This window comes from Staurois parvus, unplaced genomic scaffold (assembly GCF_062004578.1).
Source record: "Staurois parvus isolate SC_StPar_1 unplaced genomic scaffold, SC_StPar_1.0 ptg000575l, whole genome shotgun sequence".
Taxonomy (NCBI): Eukaryota; Metazoa; Chordata; class Amphibia; order Anura; family Ranidae; genus Staurois; species Staurois parvus.
In genome coordinates this window covers 508424-533195 of record NW_028318371.1, presented here as the reverse complement: position 1 = coordinate 533195, position 24772 = coordinate 508424, and the positions used below count along the sequence as shown (strand labels likewise).

Genomic DNA, 24772 nt, shown 5'->3' with positions numbered 1-24772 from the left:
CCTACCATCAGTGCCCCACATCAGTGACGCCTACCATCAGTGCCCCACATCAGTGCCGCCTACCATCAGTGCCCCACATCAGTGCCGCCTACCATCAGTGCCCCACATCAGTGCTGCCCACCATCAGTGCCCCACATCAGTGCCGCCCACCATCAGTGCTCATCATCAGTACAGCCTACTTTTAATGCCGACTACTATCAGTGCCCCACATCAGTGCCGCCCCCCATCAGTGCCCCCATCAGTGCCGCCTACCATCAGTGTCCCACATCAGTGCCTATCATCAGTACAGCCTACTTTCAGTGCCCCACATCAGTGCCACCTACCATCAGTGCCCCACATCAGTGCCGCCCCCCATCAGTGCCCCACATCAGTGCCGCCTACCATCAGAGCCCCCCCCATCAGTGCCGCCTACCATCAGTGCCCCACATCAGTGCCGCCTACCATCAGCGCTGCCCACCATCAGTGCCCATCAGTACAGCCTACTTTCAGTGCCACCTACCATCAGTGCCCCACATCAGTGCCCATCATCAATGCCGCCCCACATCAGTGCCGCCTACCATGAGTGCCGCCTACCATCAGTGCCCCACATCAGTGCCCCACATCAGTTCCGCCTACCATCAGTGCCCCACATCAGTGCCGCCCACCATCAGTGCCCATCATCAGTACCGCCTACCATCAGTGCCGCCCCACATCAGTGCTGCATACCATCAGTGCCCCACATCAGTGCTGCCCACCATCAGTGCCCATCAGAACAGCCTACTTTCAGTGCCGCCTACCATCAGTGCCCCACATCAGTGCCGCCTACCATCAGTGCCCCACATCAGTGCCGCCTACCATTAGTGCCCCCCATCAGTGCCGCCCCCCATCAGTGCCGCCCCTCATCAGTGCCCCACATCAGTGCTGCCCACCATCAGTGCCTATCATCAGTACAGCCTACTTTAAGTGCCGCCTACCATCAGTGCCCCACATCAGTGCCGCCCACCATCAGTGCCCCACATCAGTGCCGCCTACCATCAGTGCCGCCTACCATCAGTACAGCCTACTTTCAGTGCCCCACATCAGTGCCGCCTACCATCAGTGCCACCTACCATCAGTGCCCCACATCAGTGCCGCCTACCATCAGAGCCCATCATCAGAGCCCCCCCCCCATCAGTGCTGCCCACCATCAGTACAGCCTACTTTGAGTGCCACCTACCATCAGTGCCCCACATCAGTGCCGTCTACCATCAGTGCCCATCATCAGAGTCCCCCCCATCAGTGCCGCCTACCATCAGTGCTGCCCACCATCAGTGCCCATCATCAGTACAGCCTACCATCAGTGCCCCATATCAGTGCCGCCTACCATCAGTGCCCATCCTCAGTGCCGCCTACCATCAGTGCCGCCTACCATCAGTGCCGCCTACCATCAGTGCCCCACATCAGTGCCGCCTACCATCAGTGCCCCACATCAGTGCCGTCTACCATCAGTGCCCATCATCAGAGTCCCCCCCATCAGTGCCGCCTACCATCAGTGCTGCCCACCATCAGTGCCCATCATCAGTACAGCCTACCATCAGTGCCCCATATCAGTGCCGCCTACCATCAGTGCCCATCCTCAGTGCCGCCTACCATCAGTGCCGCCTACCATCAGTGCCGCCTACCATCAGTGCCCCACATCAGTGCCGCCTACCATCAGTGCCCCACATCAGTTCCGCCTACCATCAGTGCCCCACATCAGTGCTGCCTATCATCGGTGCCGCCTACCATCGGTGTCCCACATCAGTGCCCCACATCGGTGCCGCCTACCATCAGTGCCCCACATCGGTGCCGCCTACCATCAGTGCCTCCTACTATCAGTGCCGCCTACCATCAGTGCCCCACATCAGTGCCGCCTACCATCAGTGCCCCACATCAGTGCCGCCTACCATCAGTGCCCCACATCAGTGCCGCCTACCATCAGTGCCGCCTACCATCAGTGCCCCACATCAGTTCCGCCTACCATTAGTGCCCCCCATCAGTGCCGCCCCCCATCAGTGCCGCCTACCATCAGTGCCCCACATCAGTGCCGCCTACAATCAGTGCCCCACATCGGTGCTGCCCACCATCAGTACAGCTTACTTTTAGTGCCGCCCCACATCAGTGCCCCACATCAGTGCCGCCTACCATCAGTGCCCCACATCAGTGCTGCCCACCATCAGTGCCCCACATCAGTGCCGCCTACCATCAGTGCCCATCATCAGTGCCGCCCCTCATCAGTGCCCCACATCAGTGTCACCTATCATCAGTGCTCCCATCAGTGCCGCCTACCATCAGTGCCGCCTACCATCAGTGTCCCACATCAGTGCCTATCATCAGTACAGCCTACTTTCAGTGCCCCACATCAGTGCCACCTACCATCAGTGCCGCCCCCCATCAGTGCCGCCTATCATTAGTGCCCAACATCAGTGCCGCCTACAATCAGTGCCCCACATCAGTGCCACCTACCATCAGTGCCCCACATCGGTGCCTCCCACCATCAGTACAGCCTACTTTTAGTGCCGCCCCACATCAGTGCCCCCCATCAGTGCCGCCTACCATCAGTGCCCCACATCAGTGCCACCTACCATCAGTGCCCCACATCAGTGCTGCCCACCATCAGTGCCCATCATCAGTGCCGCCTACCATCAGTGCCCCACATCAGTTCTGCCTACCATCAGTGCCCCACATCAGTGCCGCCTACCATCAGTGCCCCACATCAGTGCTGCCCACCATCAGTGCCCATCAGTACAGCCTACTTTCAGTGCCGCCCCCCATCAGTGCCCCCATCAGTGCCGCCTACCATCAGTGTCCCACATCAGTGCCTATCATCAGTACAGCCTACTTTCAGTGCCCCACATCAGTGCCACCTACCATCAGTGCCCCACATCAGTGCCGCCTACCATCAGTGCCCATCATCAGAGCCCCCCCCATCAGTGCTGCCTACCATCAGTGCCCCACATCAGTGCCGCCTACCATCAGCGCTGCCCACCATCAGTGCCCATCAGTACAGCCTACATTCAGTGCCGCCTACCATCAGTGCCCCACATCAGTGCCACCTACCATCAGTGCCCATCATCAATGCCGCCCCACATCAGTGCTGCCCCACATCAGTGCCGCCTACCATCAGTTCCCCACATCAGTGCCCCACATCAGTTCCGCCTACCATCAGTGCCGCCTACCATCAGTGCCCCACATCAGTGCCGCCCACCATCAGTGCCACCCCACATCAGTGCCGCCTACCATCAGTGCCCCACATCAGTGCCGCCCACCATCAGTGCCCATCATCAGTGCCGCCCCACATCAGTGCTGCATGTTATCAGTGCCCCACATCAGTGCTGCCCACCATCAGTGCCCATCAGTACAGTCTACTTTCAGTGCCGCCTACCATCAGTGCCCCACATCAGTTCCGCCTACCATCAGTGCCCCACATCAGTGCCGCCTACCATCAGTGCCCCACATCAGTGCCGCCTACCATTAGTGCCCCCCATCAGTGCCGCCCCCCATCAGTGCCGCCCCTCATCAGTGCCCCACATCAGTGCCGCCTACCATCAGTGCCACCTACCATCAGTGCCCCACATCAGTGCCCCACATCAGTGCCGCCTACCATCAGTGCCCATCATCAGAGCCCCCCCCCATCAGTGCTGCCCACCATCAGTGCCCATCAGTACAGCCTACTTTCAGTGCCACCTACCATCAGTGCCCCACATCAGTGCCGCCTACCATCAGTGCCCATCATCAGAGTCCCCCCCATCAGTGCCGCCTACCATCAGTGCTGCCCACCATCAGTGCCCATCATCAGTACAGCCTACTTTCAGTGCCGCCTACCATCAATGCCGCCTACCATCAGTGCCCCACATCAGTGCCGCCTACCATCAGTGCCGCCTACCATCAGTACCCAACATCGGTGCCGCCTACCATCAGTGCCCCACATCAGTGCCACCCACCATCAGTGCCCATCATCAGTACAGCCTACCATCAGTGCCCCACATCAGTGCCGCCTACCATCAGTGCCCATCCTCAGTGCCGCCCCACATCAGTGCCGCCTACCATCAGTGCCGCCCCACATCAGTGCCGCCTACCATCAGTGCCCCACATCGGTGCCGCCTACCATCAGTGCCCCACATCAGTGCCGCCTACCATCAGTACCCCACATCAGTTCCGCCTACCATCAGTGCCCCACATCAGTTCCGCCTACCATCAGTGCCCCACATCAGTGCCCTCTACCATCGGTGCCGCTAACCATCAGTGCCCCACATCGGTGCCGCCTACCATCAGTGCCTCCTACTATCAGTGCCGCCTACCATCAGTGCCCCACATCAGTGCCGCCTACCATCAGTGCCCCACATCAGTGCTGCCCACCATCAGTGCCCCACATCAGTGCCGTCCACCATCAGTGCTCATCATCAGTACAGCCTACTTTTAGTGCCCCACATCAGTGCCGCCTACCATCAGTGCCCCACATCAGTGCCGCCCACCATCAGTGCCTATCATCAGTACAGCCTACTTTAAGTCCCGCCTACCATCAGTGCCCCACATCAGTGCCGCCTACCATCAGTGCCCCACATCAGTGCCACCTACCATCAGTGCCCCACATCAGTGCCGCCTACCATCAGTGCCCCACATCAGTGCCACCTACCATCAGTGCCCCACATCAGTGCCACCTACCATCAGTGCCCCACATCAGTGCCGCCTACCATCAGTGCCCCACATCAGTGCCGCCCACCATCAGTGCCCCACATCAGTGCCGCCCACCATCAGTGCCCATCATCAGTACAGCCTACTTTCAGTGCCGCCCCCCATCAGTGCCCCACATCAGTGCCGCCTACCATCAGTGCCCCACATCAGTTCCGCCTACCATCAGTGCCCCACATCAGTGCCGCCCACCATCAGTGCCTATCATCAGTACAGCCTACTTTCAGTGCCCCACATCAGTGCCGCCTACCATCAGTGCCACCTACCATCAGTGCCGCCTACCATTAGTGCCCCACATCAGTGCCGCCTACCATCAGTGCCCCACACCAGTGCCGCCTACCATCAGTGCCCCACATCAGTGCTTCCCACCATCAGTGCCCATCAGTACAGCCTACTTTCAGTGCCGCCTACCATCAGTGCCCCACATCAGTTCCGCCTACCATCAGTGCCGCCTACCATCAGTGCCCCACATCAGTGCCGCCCACCAACAGTGCCCGTCATCAGTACAGCCTACTTTTAGTGCAGCCTATCATCAGTGCCCATCATCAGTGCCGCCTACCATCAGTGCCGCCCCACATCAGTGCCGCCTACCATCAGTGCCCCACATCAGTGCCGCCTACCATCAGTGCTGCCCGCCATCAGTGCCCATCAGTACAGCCTACTTTCAGTGCCGCCTACCATCAGTGCCCCACATCAGTGCCGCCCACCATCAGTGCCCATCATCAGTACAGCCTACTTTTAGTGCCGCCTATCATCAGCGCCCATCATCAGTGCCGCCTACCATCAGTGCCCATCATCAGTGCCGCCCCACATCTGTGCCGCCTACCATCAGTGCCGCCCCACATCAGTGCCCCACATCAGTGCCGCCTACCATCAGTGCCCCACATCGGTGCCGCCTACCATCAGTGCCCCACATCAGTGCCCCACATCAGTTCCGCCTACCATCAGTGCCCATCATCAGTGCCCCACATCAGTGCTGCCTACCATCGGTGCCGCCTACCATTGGTGCCCCACATCAGTGCCGTCTACCATCGGTGCCCCACATTAGTGCCCCACATCGGTGCCGCCTACCATCAGTGCCCCACATCAGTGCCGCCTACCATCAGTGCCCCACATTAGTGCCCCACATCGGTGCCGCCTACCATCAGTGCCGCCTACCATCAGTGCCCCACATCAGTGCCGCCTACCATCAGTGCTGCCTACCATCAGTGCCCCACATCAGTGCCGCCTACCATCAGTGCCCCACATCAGTGCTGCCTACCATCAGTTCCCCACATCAGTGCTGCCCACCATCAGTGCCTATCATCAGTACAGCCTACCATCAGTGCCCCACATCAGTGCTGTCTACCATCAGTGCTGCCCGCCATCAGTGCCCTTCAGTACAGCCTACTTTCAGTGCCCCACATCAGTGCCGCCCACCATCAGTGCCCATCATCAGTACAGCCTACTTTTAGTGCCGCCTATCATCAGTGCCCATCATCAGTGCTGCCTACCATCAGTGCCCATCATCAGTGCCGCCCCACATCAGTGCCGCCTACCATCAGTGCCACCTACCATCAGTGCCACCCCACATCAGTGCCCCACATCAGTGCCACCTACCATCAGTGCCCCACATCGGTGCCGCCTACCATCAGTGCCCCACATCAGTGCCGCCTACCATCAGTGCCCCACATCAGTGCCCATCAGTACAGCCTACTTTCAGTGCCGCCTACCATCAGTGCCCATCATCAGTGCCGCCTACCATCAGTGCCTCACATCAGTTCCGCCTACCATCAGTGCCTCACATCAGTGCCGCCTACCATCAGTGCCCATCATCAGTGCCGCCTACCATCAGTGCCCCACATCAGTGCCGCCTACCATCAGTGCCCCACATCGGTGCCGCCTACCATCAGTGCCGCCTATCATCAGTGCCCCACATCAGTGCCGCCCACCATCAGTGCTCATCATCAGTACAGCCTACTTTCAGTGCCGCCTACCATCAGTGCCCATCATCAGTGCCGCCTACCATCAGTGCCCCACATCAGTGCCGCCTACCATCAGTGCCCCACATCAGTGCCACCCACCATCAGTGCCCATCATCAGTACAGTCTACCATCAGTGCCCCACATCAGTGCCGCCTACCTTCAGTGCCCCACATCAGTGCCCATAATTTATTTATTTATTTATTTATTTATCGAGTTTATATAGCGCCAAAGGGTTTGCTCAGCGCTGTACAATAGAGGGGGGACAATACATGAAACAGTACAGTAACATCAAACAGCACATGAGGGGTAAGAGGGCCCTACTCTTTCGAGCTTACAATCTAGGAGGGAGGGGGTAGTGGTACAGGAGGAAACGGCTGTGGGGGATGGAGTGGTAGGAGGAGGGAAGGGCAGCGGCTGTTAGGTGAGGGTGGGGTAGGCTTCCCTGAAGAGGTGGGTTTTCAGGGAGCGCCTGAAGGTGAGGAGGGAAGGTGACAGTCTGATGGATTGGGGTAGTGAGTTCCAGAGGATGGGGGAGGACCTGGAGAAGTCTTGCAGTCGTGCGTGGGAGGAGGAGACCAGGGAGCAAGATAGAAGGAGGTCCTGTGAAGAGCGAAGGGTGCGGGTAGGGTGGTACTTGGGAATCAGGTTGGTGAGGTAGTCAGGGGCAGTCTTGTGAATGGCCTTATAGGTCAGAGTGAGCAGTTTGAATTTAATGCGTTGGGCAATGGGGAGCCAGTGGAGGGAGAGGCAGAGGGGGGTGGCAGAGGTGGAGCGGCTGGTGAGGTGGATGAGTCTGGCAGCTGAGTTCAGGATGGTCTGAAGCGGGGAGAGTTTGCACTGGGGTAGGCCGATGAGGAGGGAGTTGCAGTAGTCAAGGCGTGAGATAATCAGGGAGTGTACGAGTAGTTTAGTGGTGTCTGGGGTAAGGAAGGAGCGTATCTTGGCGATGTTCCGGAGGTGGAGCCTGCATGTGTTTGTGAGTGATTTGACATGAGGTTGGAAGGAAAGGTTTGAGTCCAGAATGACGCCAAGGACCTTGGCTTGCTGGGCGGGATTGATGGTGGTGTTGTTGGTAGTGATGGAAAGGATGGGGGGGGGGGCACGGGAAGGGGGGAAGACGAGAAGCTCGGTTTTGGAGAGGTTGAGTTTGAGGAAATGGAGCGACATCCAGTCAGAGATGTCGTTTAGGAGGTGAGTGATGCGGGCGGAGAATGTGGGGGTAAGGTGAGGGGTGGATAGGTAGATTTGAGTATCATCAGCATAGAGGTGGTAGTTGAAGCCATGGGAGTGTATGAGTTTGCCAAGGGAGGAGGTGTAGATGGAGAAGAGAAGGGGTCCAAGGACAGAGCCCTGGGGGACCCCAACAGAGAGGGGGAGGGAAGAGGAGGTGGCGCCGTTGTAGGAAACGCTGAAGGAGCGTCGGGATAGATAGGACGAGAACCAGGAGAGAGCGGTGTCTCTGATGCCAAGGGAGAGTAGTTTATTAAGAAGGAGGGGGTGGTCGACTGTGTCAAAGGCCGCGGAGAGGTCTAGGAGGAGGAGGACAGAGTAGTCGCCTTTGGCTTTGGCGGTTAGTAGATCGTTGGTGATTTTGAGGAGGGCAGTTTCGGTGGAGTGTAGGGGACGGAAGCCGGACTGTAGTGGGTCAAGGAGGTTGCTGTCAGTTAGGTGGGCGCTTAGGCGATCGAAGACCAAGCGCTCAAGGAGCTTGGACATGAGTGGCAGCAGGGAAATTGGTCTGAGGTTGTTGAGGTCAGTGGGGTCTAGGGAGGGCTTTTTGAGTATGGGGGTGATGTGCGCATGTTTTAGGGGGGAGGGGAAGACGCCAGTAGCGAGGGAGAGATTGAAGATGTGGGTAAGGGAGCGGATGAGGGAAGAGGGGGGTGACCGGAGGAGTTGAGAGGGGATAGGGTCCAGGGGGCAGGTAGTGAGGCGGGCTTCTGAGAAGACTCTGGTGACTTCCTCAGTGGTAGTAGGGCTGAAGGAGTGCAGTGATGGGGGGGTTACGGTAGGCAGGGCCTTGGGTGTGGTGGGGGGCAGTGCCGTTGCAAGGTCAGAGGAGGGGAGAGATGAGAGGGTGATGGAAGGGGGGAGGCTAGATGGGGAGGTAGATTGCAAGTTGACTATGTCCTTGCGGATTGCGTCAATCTTGCTATGGAGATGAGTGGCAATCTCGTGGGCGGTAAGTGAGGTACTGAGTGGAGGAGGGGGGGGAGAGAGCAGGGAGTTGAAGGTGGAGAAGAGTCGGCGAGGGCAGGTGGAGAGGGTGTTGATCAGGTCAACGAAGTAGGCCTGCTTGGCGGCGTGGAGGGAGGAGGTGTAGGTGAGGAAGGCAGATTTGTAGAGGGAGAATGCATGAGGGGACCTGGTTTTGCGCCATAGTCTCTCCAGCGCACGACTGCGACGTTTGAGGCATTTAGTGCTGTCATTCTGCCATGGTTGGAGCGGTCTGGGTTTGATGTTGCGTGTGGTTAGGGGTGCCAAAGAGTCTAGGGTGGCTGATAGTGAGTCGTTGTACGCGGTGGTGGCTATGTCAGGACATGACAGTGGAAGGATGCTGTCGTGCAAGCGGTCGGCAGCCGAGTGGAGGGGGGCCGGGTGCAGGTTGCGGAGGTTGCGGCTGGTGATGGTTTGGCGCACTGGGGGGGGGGAGTTAGGGGAAGGGGAGATGGAGAACGTGAGGAGGTGGTGGTCGGAGAGAGGGAAGGGGGTGTTAGTGAAGTGGTTAAGGGTACAGAGGTGGGAGAAGACGAGGTCCAGGGTGTTCCCAATGATGTGGGTGGAGGATTGAGTGTGTTGTGTGAGCGCGAAGGAGGTGGTTAGGTGGAGGAGTTGAGAGGTAGCTGGGGTGTGGTCGTTGATGGGGATGTTGAAGTCCCCGAGGATGATGGTCGGTAGCTCAGAGGAGAGGAAGAAGGGAAGCCAGGCGGCGAAGTCATCCAGGAAGCGGGCTATGGATCCGGGGGGCCTGTAGATCACTGCGATCCTTAGGGGGGTGGGTCAGAAGAGCCGGATGCAGTGAGCCTCGAAGGAGGAGAAGGTTAGGGAGGGGGGGTTAGGGAGGACCTGGAAGGTGCTCAGCGGTGATAGGAGCAGGCCGACACCACCACCTTTGTGACCACCCAGTCTTGGTGAATGGGACCAGACGAGACCTCCATGGGAGAGTGCCGCAGGGGAGGTAGGGAATCAGTACAGCCTACTTTCAGTGCCGCCTACCATCAGTGCCCACCATATGTGCCGCCCACCATCAGTGCCGCCTACCATTAGTGCCCCACATCAGTGCCGCCCACCATCAGTGCCCATCATCAGTACAGTCTACTTTCAGTGCCGCTTACCATCAGTGCTGCCCATCATCAGTGCCCCACATCAGTGCCCATCATCAGTACAGCCTACCATCAGTGCCCCACATCAGTGCTGCCCACCATTTGTGCCCATCATCAGGGACATTGGAATACATGGAATCCGCCGTGCATGCATCTTTGATGCAGAAAAAAGCCCTCTGGATTGCATCTAGTGTGCATTAGAGCTTAGCTCTTTTATGACCAGGGCTTTTTATTTGCTTTTCAGCACTGCGCTACTTTTAACTGAAAATTATACGGTCATGCAACTTTACCAAAATGAGATTTATAGTATTATTTCACACACATAGAGCTTTGTTTAGGTGGTATTTGATCCCCACTGGGATGTTTATTTTTTGTGATATAAACTGAAAAAATATGAACCTTTTTTGGGGGGGAAAAAATGTATCTTCTGCTACAAAACATCCAATAAATAAATGTTCTTCAGAAATGTTGGGCAAAATGTATTCTGCTGCTTGTCTGTGGTAAGAAAATAACATCCAATCAGTGTGTAGTGATGGTTTGTATGAAAGGTATAACATCTACAGACTATGGGGTGTGTGTACATGTATGTGTGTGTGTACATGTATGTGTGTGTACATGTATGTGTGTGTGTGTACATGTATGTGTGTGTATGTACATGTATGTGTGTGTGTGTACATGTATGTGTGTCTACATGTATGTGTGTGTGTATGTACATGTGTGTCTGTGTGTGTGTGTGTGTGTGTGTGTGTACATGTGTGTGTGTGTGTGTGTGTGTGTGTGTGTGTGTGTGTGTGTGTACATGTACAGTTGCAAGAAAAAGTATGTGAACCCCTTGGGATTACGTGGAGTTTTGCATGAATTGGGCATAAAATGTGCTCTGAACGTCATCTAAGTCACAACAATAGAAGAACACAGTCTGTTGAACATAATACTACACAAACATTAGATGTTGCCATGGTTTAATTGCACATAACATGTAAACATTCACAGTGCAGGGAGGAAAAAGTATGTGAGGCCCTAGCTTAATGACTTCTCCCAGAGCTAATTGGAGCCAGGAGTGAGCCAACCTTGACTCCAATCAGTGTGATGATATTGGATGTGTTGCTGACAGCTATCCAGCCCTTAAAAAACACACACCTGTTTTGGGTTTACTGGTTTCAAGAAGCACTGTCTGATGTGAACCATGCCTCGCAGAAAAGAGCTCTCAGAAGACCTACGATCAAGAATTGTTGACTTGCATGAAGCTGGAAAGGGTTACAAAAGTATCTCCAAAAGCCTTGATGTTCCTGTGTCCACGGTAAGACAGACTGTCTACAAATGGAGAAAGTTTAGCACTGTTGCTACTCTCCCTAGGCGTGGTTGTCCTGTAAAAATGACTGCAAGAGCACAGCGCAGAATGCTGCATGAGGTAAAGAAGAATCCCAGAGTGTCAGCTAAAGACCTACAGAAATCTCTGGCACATGCTAACATTTTTGTTGACACATCTACAATAAGGAAAACATTAAACAAGAATGGAGTACATGGGAGGACACCACGGAGGAAGCCATTGCTGTCCAAAAAGAATATTGCAACACGTTTGAAGTTTGCAAAAGAGCACCTGGATGTTCCACAGCACTACTGGCAAAATATACTGTGGACAGATGACACCAAGATTGAGTTGTTTGGGAAGAACACACAACACTATGTGTGGAGAAAAAAAGGCACAGCACACCAACATCAAAACCTCATCCCCACTGTAAAACATGGCGGAGGGAGCATCATGGTTTGGGGCTGCTTTGCTGCCTCAGGGCCTGGACGGATTGTTGTCATTGATGGGAAAATTAATTCCAGAGTTTATCAAGACATTTTGCAGGAAAACGTACGACCATCTGTCCGCCAACTGAAGCTCCGCAGAGGATGGGTGATGCAACAGGACAATGACCCAAAGCATACAAGTAATTCAACAAAACAATGGCTGCAACAGCACAGAATACGCCTTCTGGAGTGGCCCAGTCAGAGTCCTGACCTCAACCCCATTGAAATGCTGTGGCATGACCTTAAGAGAGCGATTCACACCAGACATCCCAAGAATATTGCTACACTGAAACAGTTTTGTGAAGAGGAGTGGTCCAAAATGACTCCAGATCGTTGTGCAGGTCTGATCTGCAACTACAGGAAACGTTTGGTTGAGGTTATTGCTGCCAAAGGAGGGTCAACCAGTTATTAAGTCCAAAGGTTCACATACTTTTTCCTCCCTGCACTGTGAATGTTTACATGTTATGTGCAATTAAACCATGGCAACATCTAATGTTTGTGTAGTATTATGTTCAGCAGACTGTGTTCTTCTATTGTTGTGACTTAGATGACGTTCAGAGCACATTTTATGCCCAATTCATGCAAAACTACAAGTAATCCCAAGGGGTTCACATACTTTTTCTTGCAACTGTATGTGTGTGTGTGTGTGTGTGTGTGTGTGTGTGTGTGTACATGTATGTGTGTGTGTGTGTGTGTGTGTGTACATGTTTGTGTGTGTTTGTGTGTACATGTATGTGTGTGTTTGTGTGTGTGTGTGTGTGTACATATATGTATATGTGTGTGTGTGTGTGTGTACATGTATGTATTTGTGTGTGTGTGTGTACACATATATATGTGTGTGTGTGTGTGTGTGTATGTGTGTGTCCATATATGTGTGTTGGGGGGGTATATATATGTGTGTGTGTGTGTGTGTGTACATATGTGTGTGTGTGTACATATGTGAGTGTATATATATGTGTGTATGTATGTGTGTATATATACAGTGGGGATAGAAAGTTTGGACACCCCAGCTAAAAATTTGTATTAATGTGCATAAAGAAGCCAAGGAAAGATGGAAAAATCTCCAAAAGGCATCAAATTACAGATTAGACATTCTTATAATATGTCAACAAAAGTTAGATTTTATTTCCATCATTTACACTTTCAAAATAACAGAAAACAAAAAAAGTTTGGGCCCCCTGCAGAATTTATAGCATGCACTGCCCCCTTTGCCAAGCTGAGACCTGCCAGTGTCATGGATTGTTCTCGATCATCGTCTGGGAAGATTTTAAATGCCCAGACTCATCTGACCTTGCCCCAACAATCAGCACCATGGGTTCTTCTAAGCAGTTGTCTAGAAAACTGAAACTGAAAATAGTTGACGCTCACAAAGCTGGAGAAGGCTATAAGAAGATAGCAAAGCGTTTTCAGATGTCAATATCCTCTGTTCGGAATGTAATTAAGAAATGGCAGTCATAAGGAACAATGGAAGTTAAAGCAAGATCTGGAAGACCAAGAAAAATATCAGACAGAACAGCTCGCAGGATTGTGAGAAAAACAATTCAAAGCCCACGTTTGACTGCACGATCCCTCCAGAAAGATCTGGCAGACACTGGAGTTGTGGTACACTATTCCACTATAAAAAGATACTTGTACAAATATGGTCTTCATGGAAGAGTCATCAGAAGAAAACCTCTTCTACGTCCTCACCACAAAAATCATTGTTTGAACTTTGCAAATGAACATATAGACAAGCCTGATGCATTTTGGAAACAAGTTCTGTGGACCGATGAGGTTAAAATTAGACTTTTTGGCCGGAATGAGCAAAGGTACGTTTGGAGAAGAAGGGGCACAGAATTTCATGAAAAGAACCTCTGTCCAACTGTTAAGCATGGGGTTGGATCAATCATGCTTTGGGGTTGTGTTGCAGCCAGTGGCACAGGGAACATTTCACGAGTAGAAGGAAAAATGGATTCAATAAAATTTCTGCAAATTTTGGATGGTAACTTGATGCCATCTGTGAAAAAGCTGAAGTTAAAGAGAGGATGGCTTCTACAAATGGATAATGATCCTAAACACACCTCGAAATCCACGGGGGATTACATCAAGAGGCGTAAACTGAAGGTTTTGCCATGGCCTTCACAATCTCCTGACCTCAACATAATTGAAAATCTATGGATAGACCTTAAAAGAGCCGTGCGTGACAGACAGCCCAGAAATCTCACAGAACTGGAAGACTTTGTATGGAAGAATGGGCAAAGAGACCTCAAACAAGAATTGAAAGACTCTTGGCTGGCTACAAAAAGGGTTTACAAGCTGTGATACTTGCCAAAGGGGGCAGTACAAGATATTAACTCTGCAGGGGGCCCAAACTTTTGCAGACGCCATTTTTTTGTTTTCTGTTATTTTGAAAGTGTAAATGATGGAAATAAAATCTAACTTTTGTTGACATATTATAAGAATGTCTAATCTGTAATTTGATGCCTTTTGGAGATTTTTCCATCTTTCCTTTGCTTCTTTATGCACATTAATACAAATTTTTAGCTGGGGTGCCCAAACTTTCGATCCCCACTGTATATATAGATATATACACACTTTTTTTTGATTAATTTTTTTAAGCTAATGGCAGTGATCGCTAATTTATGGTGGGACTGCGATAGTGCGGTGGGCAATCTGACACTAACTGCCACTGACATCAGTGACACTAACACAGTGATCAGTAATACTATACACAGTTACTGTACTAATGACACTGGCTGGGAAGGGGTTAACATCTTGGGTATTCAAGGGGTTAAATGTGTCCCTAACAATGATGAATGTGTTTCTTTTGACTCCCGGTCTTTGCCTCCTATTCTTGCTTTGCTAGGATAAGAAACAGAAACACGGTTCCCTCTGTACATAGCTCTGTGTTGATTGTCAACACAGGGTTCTGGGCTGTGAGTGGACACAGCTGATCAGCAGGTCCCGGGCGTGATTCATTGGCTGGAACTTGCTGACAGACTCCTGCTGTGTACAATCACATCAAGTGTCAGCACGGGGGGGGGGGGGGACATGCCTGCGCCCCTCTGAGCCCAGAAGCAGGCGGCGGTGTACAGTACGTCGCTTTGCCTGAGCCCCCCCCCCCCAGTACATGGCTGGCGGGACACAAGTGGTTAAATTCGCAGGATGAGTCTTTTGTAAGACAGCAAACTGGTCCCGGCACAGACGGCAGAGAAACGTGCTGTAGTGGCTCACCGAGATGTGATTGGTCAGAGAGAAATGTGTGCATCAAAAGAACCGATTCTAAGTGTTGTGATTTTGTATCTTAGGCACAAGCCGTGTGTGTGAGGACATTGGGGGCCAAGTCCTGGCTTGGGGTCGGCGTGTTTCTTCGGAGGAACGGACCGCCAACATAAAGGTAAGTCGCCTCGCTGATTGTCAGTTCTGTTTTCCTGCAGAGGTTAATGAACCAACCTGTTACATACATTCCTGGCGGCTTCCCACCCCGGGATTGTGTGTAAATGTGACAGGTGGACTCCTTTCTGTCAGATGGAGCATTCGGGAGGCTGCGCCCGATGGCTTCCACACAACATGGCAGGTGCTGCTGGGTAAAGGGGAGGGAGGAGAGCGGACACATGTCCTCTCTTCTCTCTTCCTTGTTTCTGACCCGGAAATGTGTGACAACACTTCCAGGTCAACCTCCGTGTCCCGGCCAGCATGATTTCTCCTTTTCAGCATGTGTGCAAGAAAACACAAAAATGGCTTTGGCAGCAAGAAGGTCAAACTCTGAAGTCATAAGTCGGAGGGGCGCCGGTGGTGTACTTGTATGGAGGGGCGCCGGTGGTGTACTTGGACGGAGGGGCGCCGGTGGTGTACTTGGACGGAGGGGCGCCGGTGGTGTACTTGGACGGAGGGGCGCCGGTGGTGTACTTGGACAGAGGGGCGCCGGTGGTGTACTTGGACGGCTGGGGTGTACTTGGACAGAGGGGCGCCGGTGGTGTACTTGGACGGCTGGGGTGTACTTGGACAGAGGGGCGCCGGTGGTGTACTTGGACGGCTGGGGTGTACTTGGACAGAGGGGCGCCGGTGGTGTACTTGGACGGCTGGGGTGTACTTGGATGGAGGGGCGCCGGTTGTGTACTTGGACGGGGGGGGCGCCGGTGGTGTACTTGGACGGGGGGGGGGCGCCGGTGGTGTACTTGGACGGGGGGGGCGCCGGTGGTGTACTTGGACGGGGGGGCGCCGGTGGTGTACTTGGACGGCTGGGGTGTACTTGGACAGAGGGGCGCCGGTGGTGTACTTGGACGCTGGGGTGTACTTGGATGGAGGGGCGCCGGTTGTGTACTTGGACGGGGGGGGGGCGCCGGTGGTGTACTTGGACGGGGGGGGGGGCGGTGGTGTACTTGGACGGGGGGGCGCCGGTGGTGTACTTGGACGGGGGGGCGCCGGTGGTGTACTTGGACGGGGGGGCGCCGGTGGTGTACTTAGACGGGGGGGGGCGCCGGTGCTGTAATTGGACGGGGGGGTGCCGCTTGTGTACTTGGACTGGGGGGGGCACCGGGGGTGTACTTGGATGGGGGGGCGTAGGGGGTGTATTTGGACAGGGGGGCACCGGGGGTGTACTTGGACGGGGGGGTGTACTTGGACGGTGGGACGGGGGGCTGTACTTGGACAGTGGGGCGCCGGTGGTGTACTTGAACGGAGGGGCGCCAGTGGTGTACTTGGACGGGGGGGCGCCAGTGCTGTAATTGGACAGGGGGGGGCGCCGGTGCTGTAATTGGACGGGGAGGGGCGCCGGTGCTGTAATTGGACGGGGGGGTGCCGCTTGTGTACTTGGACTGGGGGGGGCACCGGGGGTGTACTTGGATGGGGGGGAATCGGGGGTGTATTTGGACGGGGGGGCGTCGGGGGTGTACTTGGACGGGGGGTGTACTTGGACGGTGGGACGGGGGGTGTACTTGGACGGTGGGGCGCCGGTGGTGTACTTGGACGGTGGGGCGCCGGTGGTGTACTTGGACGGGGGGGCGCCGGTGGTGTACTTGGACGGAGGGGCGGCCGGGGGAGTACTTGGATGGAGGGGAGGAGGTGGTGTAGTTGGACGGAGGGGAGGAGGTGGTGTACTTGGACGGAGGGGAGGAGGTGGTGTAGTTGGACGGAGGGGAGGAGGTGGTGTAGTTGGACGGAGGGGAGGAGGTGGTGTAGTTGGACGGAGGGGAGGAGGTGATGTAGTTGGACGGAGGGGAGGAGGTGGTGTACTTGGACGGAGGGGAGGAGGTGGTGTAGTTGGACGGAGGAGACATTGGCTAAAAGCCCAAATTCAGAGAGTATTGGTTAATGATTCCACTCTGAATCGTCCATAATAATGGGAATAGGATTTCTCTATGGGGGGGTTTGCAGGACAGGAAGTAAAAATCAATCTAATTATTATTTGTTACAACTTTATTGTTCTTTATCACAAGTAGAATCTGTGGCCCCAGAGAGGACATTCCCTTCATCCACTGATAGTGCCGACAAGACGCAGAGAAGTGCGGGGCACAGAAAAGTATTCTTAGCTACTGAAATCTAATTGGTCATTTCTGCTACTAAACCCCAATGCAGATGTTTTGCCACCAAATGAAATGTTTCTTCTACAGAGCAAAGCTTCTAGTTACAAATGTGAATGTTTATGATAATAGTGAACATTCGCTGATTTGTGCTGATCTACTGGGAGCTGCAGACTGAAAATTATTTAAGGGGTTCCCTGAAATGTAGAAGAAAAAATTGGCTTGATGGTTAAAAGGTTGACAAACTTCCCTACAGGGCGTTTTGTGCGGCACCCCCTACAGGGCGTTTTGTGCGGCACCCTCTACAGGGCTTTGTCCGGCATCCGCCTAAAGGATGTGTTCCGGCACCCCCTACAGGGCTTTGTCCGGCACCACCGAGAAGGTGTTTGTTCGGTACCCCCTACAGGGTGTTTTTCCGGCACTCCTTTCAAGGCGGTTGTTTGGCACACCCTTCAGTGAATTTGTTGGGCACCCCCTACAGCGCGTTTGTCCGGCACCGCTACAGGATGTGTGTCCGGCACCACCTACAGGGCGTTTGTCCAGCACATGGCGTTTGTTTGGTACCCCCTACAGGTTGCTTTCCGGCACCCCCTACATTGCGTTTGTCCGGCACCACTACAGGGCGTTTGTGCAGCACCCGCAACAGGGCGTTTGTCTGACACCCCCTAAAGTGCGTTTGTCCGAGACCCGCTACAGCGCGTTGTCCGGTACCCCCTACAGGGTGCTCGTCTGGCAACCCCTACCAGGCGTTTGTCCGGCATCACCTACAGGGCGTTTGTCCGGCACCCCCTATAGGGAAGTTTGTCAGACCTCCTTCCCTGGGCTTCTTAGTTAGAATTCCACAGAAGTCTGGTGTTTGGTCACTGCAGGCGGGGTGCAGGGTGAGGAGAGGATCTGTCTGGGTAGGAGGGTGGTAGCTGGGATGGTAGAAACAGTCAATGTGAGGAGGAATGTCAGGAGTACAGAGCAAGACCAGACACACCCAGAAAGCCATGTGTATGATGTCACTGTCAGGTCAGCCTCTGTGTCCCCAACCAGCATGACCAGGAAATAATGGAATGCAATGCGATCTGCACTGCATTACATTCAGGGGATTCATGCCGGTCTATTACACCCCGAGTGTCTCATTAACCATGATCTGTTTCCCAAAAAGTCATCACATGGGGACTTTATGTGCCCTATGTCATGTAAAAAAAAGGTTTTTAATAGTAAAAAAAATTAGTTGCACCCAAACACAAAATATCCCACCCCCACCCTTTAAAAAAAAAAAAATTTTTTTTGAGACTAGGGTGTCTGCTTTCAGAAAATATTTCTAATGTTTGGGGCTTTTATGTGATCTTCAGGCCTAAAATGATATTTATTTATTGATTTATTTTAAGCATTTGTGCCGGCAACACAAGCGACTTTGGCAGTGAAAGTATTAAATAAACTCTCTAGATAATCGCAAGGCGTCCTGCTTGGGCTGAGCGGCTTCTGTAAAGGCATGAAAGACGTGTCACTCCTGTCTCTGCCCCCCCCCTGTGTACTAATGAGAGAATAGCTGTGTTGTGTAATGTGTCTGTATGACCACAAATGTGTGAAATGCTGAAGGTTTTTGTTTTCTCTCGGCAGGCCATCGGTGCTGAAACATTGAGGAACGTCGGCTGAAAGTACATCTATGACAAGTGTCTGCTGGAGCTGCACATGGGGGGTCGTTTGTAATTTAAAGCCTTTCCTGTAGTTGTGACTTTCATCCCGAAGGTTATTCCCTCCGAACGTTGTTTTAGTTTGGTGGTTAAAGTGTTACTGACCACCTGAAGACCTCCTTACGTACGTTTACTTTGGCAGCTTCAAGTGGTATCATGGACTGTACGTCTATACTGACTGGGGGTTTGTGCTGGGCGGGGACCGTCCATCTATACTGAGGGCTCTGTGCTGAGGGCGCCGTCCGTCTATACTGAGGGCTCTGTGCTGAGGGCGCCGTCCGTCTATACTGAGGGCTCTGTGCTGAGGGCGCCGTCCGTCTATACTGAGGGCTCTGTGCTGAGGGCACCGTCCGTCTATACTGAGGGCTCTGTGCTGAGGGCACCGTCCGTCTATACTGAGGGCGCCGTCCGTCTATACTGAGGGCTCTGTGCTGAGGGCACCATCCGTCTATACTGAGGCATCTGTGCTGAGGGCACCGTCCGTCTATACTGAGGGCTCCATCCGTCTATACTGAGGGCTCTGTGCTGAGGGCATCGTCCGTCTATACTGAGGGATCTGGGCTGAGGGCACCGTCCGTCTATACTGAGGGCTCTGTGCTGAGGGCGCCATCCGTCTATACTGAGGGCTCTGTGCTGAGGGCGCCGTCCGTCTATACTGAGGGATCTGGGCTGAGGGCGCCGTCCATCTATACTGAGGGCGCCGTCCGTCTATACTGAGGGCGCCATCCGTCTATACTGAGGGCTCCGGGCTGAGGGCGCCGTCCGTCTATACTGAGGGATCTGGGCTGAGGGCGCCGTCCGTCTATACTGAGGGCGCCGTCCGTCTATACTGAGGGCTCTGGGCTGAGGGCGCCGTCCGTCTATACTGAGGGCTCTGTGCTGTTGGCGCCGTCCGTCTATACTGAGGGCTCTGGGCTGAGGGCGCCGTCCGTCTATACTGAGGGCTCCTTGCTGAGGGCGCCGTCCATCTATACTGAGGGCTCCGGGCGTCTATACTGAGGGCTCCGGGCGTCTATACTGAGGGCTCCGGGCTGAGGGTGCCGTCCGTCTATACTGAGGGCTCTGTGCTGAGAGCGCCATCCACCTATACTGAGGGCGCCTTCTGTCTATACTTAGGGCTCTGGGCTGAGGGCGCCGTCCGCCTTTACTGAGGGCTCTGGGCTGAGGGCGCCGTCCATCTATACTGAGGGCTCTGTGCTGAGGGTGCCATCCGTCTATACTGAGGGTTCCGGGCGTCTATACTGAGGGCTCTCGGCTGAGGGCACCGTCTGTCTATACTGAGGGCTCTGGGCTGATGACGCCGTCTGTCTATACTAAGGGCTCTGTGCTGTTGGCGCCGTCCGTCTATACTGAGGGATCTGGGCTGAGGGCGCCGTCCGTCTATACTGAGGGCTCCTTGCTGAGGGCGCCGTCCGTCTATACTGAGGGCTCCGTCCGTCTATACTGAGGGCTCCGGGCTGAGGGCGCCGTCGGTCTATACTGAGGGCTCCGGGCGTCTATACTGAGGGCTCCGGGCTGAGGGCTCCGGGCGTCTATGCTGAGGGCTCCGTCCGTCTATACTGAGGGCTCCGGGCTGAGGGCGCTGTCCGTCTATACTGAGGGCTCCGGGCGTCTATACTGAGGGCTCTGTGCTGAGGGCACCGTCTGTCTATACTGAGGGCTCCGGGCGTCTATACTCAGGGCTCTGTGCTGAGGGCGCCGTCCGTCTATACTGAGGGCGCCTTCTGTCTATACTGAGGGCTCTGGGCTGAGGGTGCCGTCCGTCTTTACTGAGGGCGCCTTCTGTCTATACTGAGGGCTCTGTGCTGAGGGCGCCGTCTGTCTATACTGAGGGCGCCTTCTGTCTATACTGAGGGCTCTGTGCTGAGGGCGCCGTCCGTCTATGCTGAGGGCTCTGGGCTGAGGGTACCGTCCGTCTATACTGAGGGCTCTGGGCTGATGACGCCGTCTGTCTATACTGAGGGCTCTGTGCTGAGGGTGCCGTCCGTCTATACTGAGGGCTCTGGGCTGAGGGTACCGTCCGTCTATACTGAGGGATCTGGGCTGATGACGCCGTCTGTCTATACTGAGGGCTCTGGGCTGATGACGCCGTCTGTCTATACTGAGGGCTCTGGGCTGATGACGCCGTCCATCTTTACTGAGGGATCTGGGCTGAGGGCGCCGTCCATCTATACTGAGGGATCTGGGCTGAGGGCGCTGTCCATCCATACTGAGGGCTGAGTGCTAAGGGTGCCGTCCGTCTATACTGAGGGCGCAGTCCATCTATACTGGGGGATGCGTGCTGAGGGCACCATTCGTCTATATCAGGGGTGTGCAACTGTGGCCCTCCAGATTTTGGTGAACTACAAGTCCCATTATGCCTTTTCCTTTGGGACTCATGCTTGTAAATGTCAGTTTTGCAATGCCTCATGGGACTTGTAGTTCTACAAGAGCTGGAGGGCCACATTTGCTCACCTCTAGTCTATACTGAGGGCTCTGTGCTGAGGGCGCCGTCCGTCTATACTGAGGTCTCCGTGCTGAGGGTACCGTCCGTCTATACTGAGGGCTCTGGGCTGAGTGCGCCGTTCGTCTATATCAGGGGTGTGCAACTGTGGCCCTCTAGCTTTTGGTGAACTGCAAGTCCCGTCATGCCTCTTCCTTTGGTACTCATGCTTGTAAATGTCAGTTTTGCAATGCCTGATGGGACTTGTAGTTCTACAAGAGCTGGAGGGCCAGATTTGCTCACCTCTAGTCTATACTGAGGGCGCCGTCCGTCTATACTGATGGCTCTGTGCTGAGGGCGCTGTTGATCTATACTGAGGGCTCCGTTCGTCTATATCAGGGGTGTGCAACTGTTGCCCTCCAGCTTTTGGTGAACTAAAAGTCCCATCATGCCTCTTCTTTTGGGACTCATGCTTGTAAATGTCAGTTTTGCAATGCCTGATGGGACTTGTAGTTCTACAAGAGCTGGAGGGCCACATTTGCTCACCTCTAGTCTATACTGAGGGCTCTGTGCTGAGGGCGCCGTCCGTCTATACTGAGGGCTCTGGGCTGAGGGCGCCGTCCGTCTATACTGAGGGCTCTGTGCTGAGGGCGCCGTCCGTCTATACTGACGGCTCTGTGCTGAGGGCTCCGTCCGTCTATACTGAGGGCTCTGTGCTGATGGGGTCGTCCGTCTATACTGAGGGCTCCGTCCGTCTATACTGAGGGCTCCGTCCGTCTATACTGAGGGCTCTGTGCTGAGGGCGCCGTCCGTCTATACTGAGGGCTCTGTGCTGAGGGCGCCGTCCGTCTATACTAAGGGATCCGGGCTGAGGGCGCCGTCCGTCTATACTGAGGGCTCCATCCGTCTATACTGAGGGCTCCGTCCGTCTATACTGAGGGCGCCGTCCGTCTATACTGAGGGCTCTATGCTGAGGGCTCCGTCCGTCTATACTGAGGGCTCTGTGCTGAGGGCGCCGTCCGTCTATACTGAGGGCTCTGTGCTGAGGGCTCCATCCGTCTATACTGAGGGCTCTGTGCTGATGGGGTCGTCCGTCTATACTGAGGGCTCCGTCCGTCTATACTGAGGGCTCCGTCCGTCTATACTGAGGGCTCTGTGCTGAGGGCGCCGTCCGTCTATACTGAGGGATCTGTGCTGAGGGCGCCGTCCGTCTATACTGAGGGCTCTGTGCTGAGGGCGCCGTCCGTCTATACTAAGGGATCCGGGCTGAGGGCGCCGTCCGTCTATACTGAGGGCTCTGTGCTGAGGGCGCCGTCCGTCTATACTGAGGGCTCTATGCTGAGGGCTCCGTCCGTCTATACTGAGGGCTCTGTGCTGAGGGCGCCGTCCGTCTATACTGAGGGCTCTGTGCTGAGGGCTCCATCCGTCTATACTGAGGGCTCTGTGCTGATGGGGTCGTCCGTCTATACTGAGGGCTCCGTCCGTCTATACTGAGGGCTCCGGGCTGAGGGCGCCGTCCGTCTATACTGAGGGATCTGTGCTGAGGGCGCCGTCCGTCTATACTGAGGGCTCTGTGCTGAGGGCGCCGTCCGTCTATACTAAGGGATCCGGGCTGAGGGCGCCGTCCGTCTATACTGAGGGCTCCATCCGTCTATACTGAGGGCTCCGTCCGTCTATACTGAGGGCGCCGTCCGTCTATACTGAGGGCTCTATGCTGAGGGCTCCGTCCGTCTATACTGAGGGCTCCGTCCGTCTATACTGAGGGCTCTGTGCTGAGGGCGCCGTCCGTCTATACTGAGGGCTCCGTCCGTCTATACTGAGGGATCTGGGCTGAGGGCGCCGTCCGTCTATACTGAGGGCGCCGTCCGTCTATACTGAGTGCTCCGTCCGTCTATACTGAGGGATCTGTGCTGAGGGCTCCGTCCGTCTATACTGAGTGCTCCGTCCGTCTATATTGAGGGATCTGGGCTGAGGGCGCCGTCAGTCTATACTGAGGGATCTGTGCTGAGGGCTCCGTCCGTCTATACTGAGGGCTCCGTCCGTCTATACTGAGTGCTCCGTCCGTCTATACTGAGGGCTCTGTGCTGAGGGCTCCGTCCGTCTATACTGAGGGCTCTGTGCTGAGGGCTCCGTCCGTCTATACTGAGGGCTCTGTGCTGAGGGCTCCGTCCGTCTATACTGAGGGCTCCGTCCGTCTATACTGAGGGCTCCGTCCGTCTATACTGAGGGCTCCGTCCGACTATACTGAGGGATCTGTGCTGAGGGCTCCGTCCGTCTATACTGAGGGCTCTGTGCTGAGGGCTCCGTCCGTCTATACTGAGGGCTCTGTGCTGATGGGGTCGTCCGTCTATACTGAGGGCGCCGTCCGTCTATACTGAGGGCGCCGTCCGTCTATACTGAGGGCGCCGTCCGTCTATACTGAGGGCGCCGTCCGTCTATACTGAGGGCTCCGTCCGTCTATATTGAGGGATCTGTGCTGAGGGCTCCGTCCGTCTATACTGAGGGCTCCGTCCGTCTATATTGAGGGATCTGGGCTGAGGGCGCCTCTGTCCTTATAGACTTTGTGGTTATGTATGTTAGGGTTAGTGTCATCCTTCCCAATGCAGACATGGCGAGCAATCAAAGTACATCCGCACTTCATCCAAAGAACAAAATGTTCCCATGTTCATTGTTAATTGTTAAATGTTGATAATGAATGCCGGCGATTTCCAGCAACTGTCTTCTAATTCTCATCCAATTTCTGTCTCCATCTAGGTGTCGTCAAGCAGCTCCCTGACTACGGCTGTATCCGCAGTGCTGTGTGCTGCCTCCGTTTCTGATCTCCATCCAGGTCAGGGGGCACATTTTTTGGAAAAAACAAGATCTGGCCTTTGAGGATCAACTAGAGAAATGCTGGTGATTTACTTTCAGAAAACATTGAATGTCGGGGGAGGGGGGGGGGCTTCCCTTTCAGCAGATGTAAAATACAGCCAGGAACATCCATTTGTGTATTTGACATGTGAACAGCTTGTGACATCACTGAATAAAATGTCTTTTTAAAGGAAGTATTTTGACTTTTTTTTTGGGGGGGGGGGGTGGATGTTACTGTTAACCACTTGTCCTGCAGAGGATTCCCCCACCTGACCAGGCCATTTCTGCTATACAGCACTGCACTACTTTAACAGACAATTGCTCGGTCATGCAACACTGTACACAAATGAAATGTGTCCCTCCCCCACAAGTAGAGCTTTCTTTCAGTGGTATGTGATCACCTTTGCAATTTTTTTTTTTTTCTTTTTTTGCGCTATAAACAAAAAGACCGACAATTTTGCTATAAAACATATCCAATAAAGCTGTAAAAAATCAAATTTTTTCATGAATTTAGGCCAAAATGTATTCCGCTCCGTGTCTTTGC

The 24772-nt window shown here is 54.4% G+C and overlaps 1 long non-coding RNA gene across 1 annotated transcript in view; it reads left to right on the top strand.

Moving 5' to 3' along the window:
- LOC149450295 (uncharacterized) overlaps positions 1-24422 on the top strand; it is a 1099640-nt gene extending 1075218 nt beyond the window's left edge. Inside the window, exon 3 of the long non-coding RNA XR_016315259.1 lies at positions 24133-24422. This is a non-coding gene — a long non-coding RNA (uncharacterized LOC149450295). The remainder of the gene's footprint in view (positions 1-24132) is intronic.
- The last annotated feature ends 350 nt before the right edge of the window (positions 24423-24772 follow it).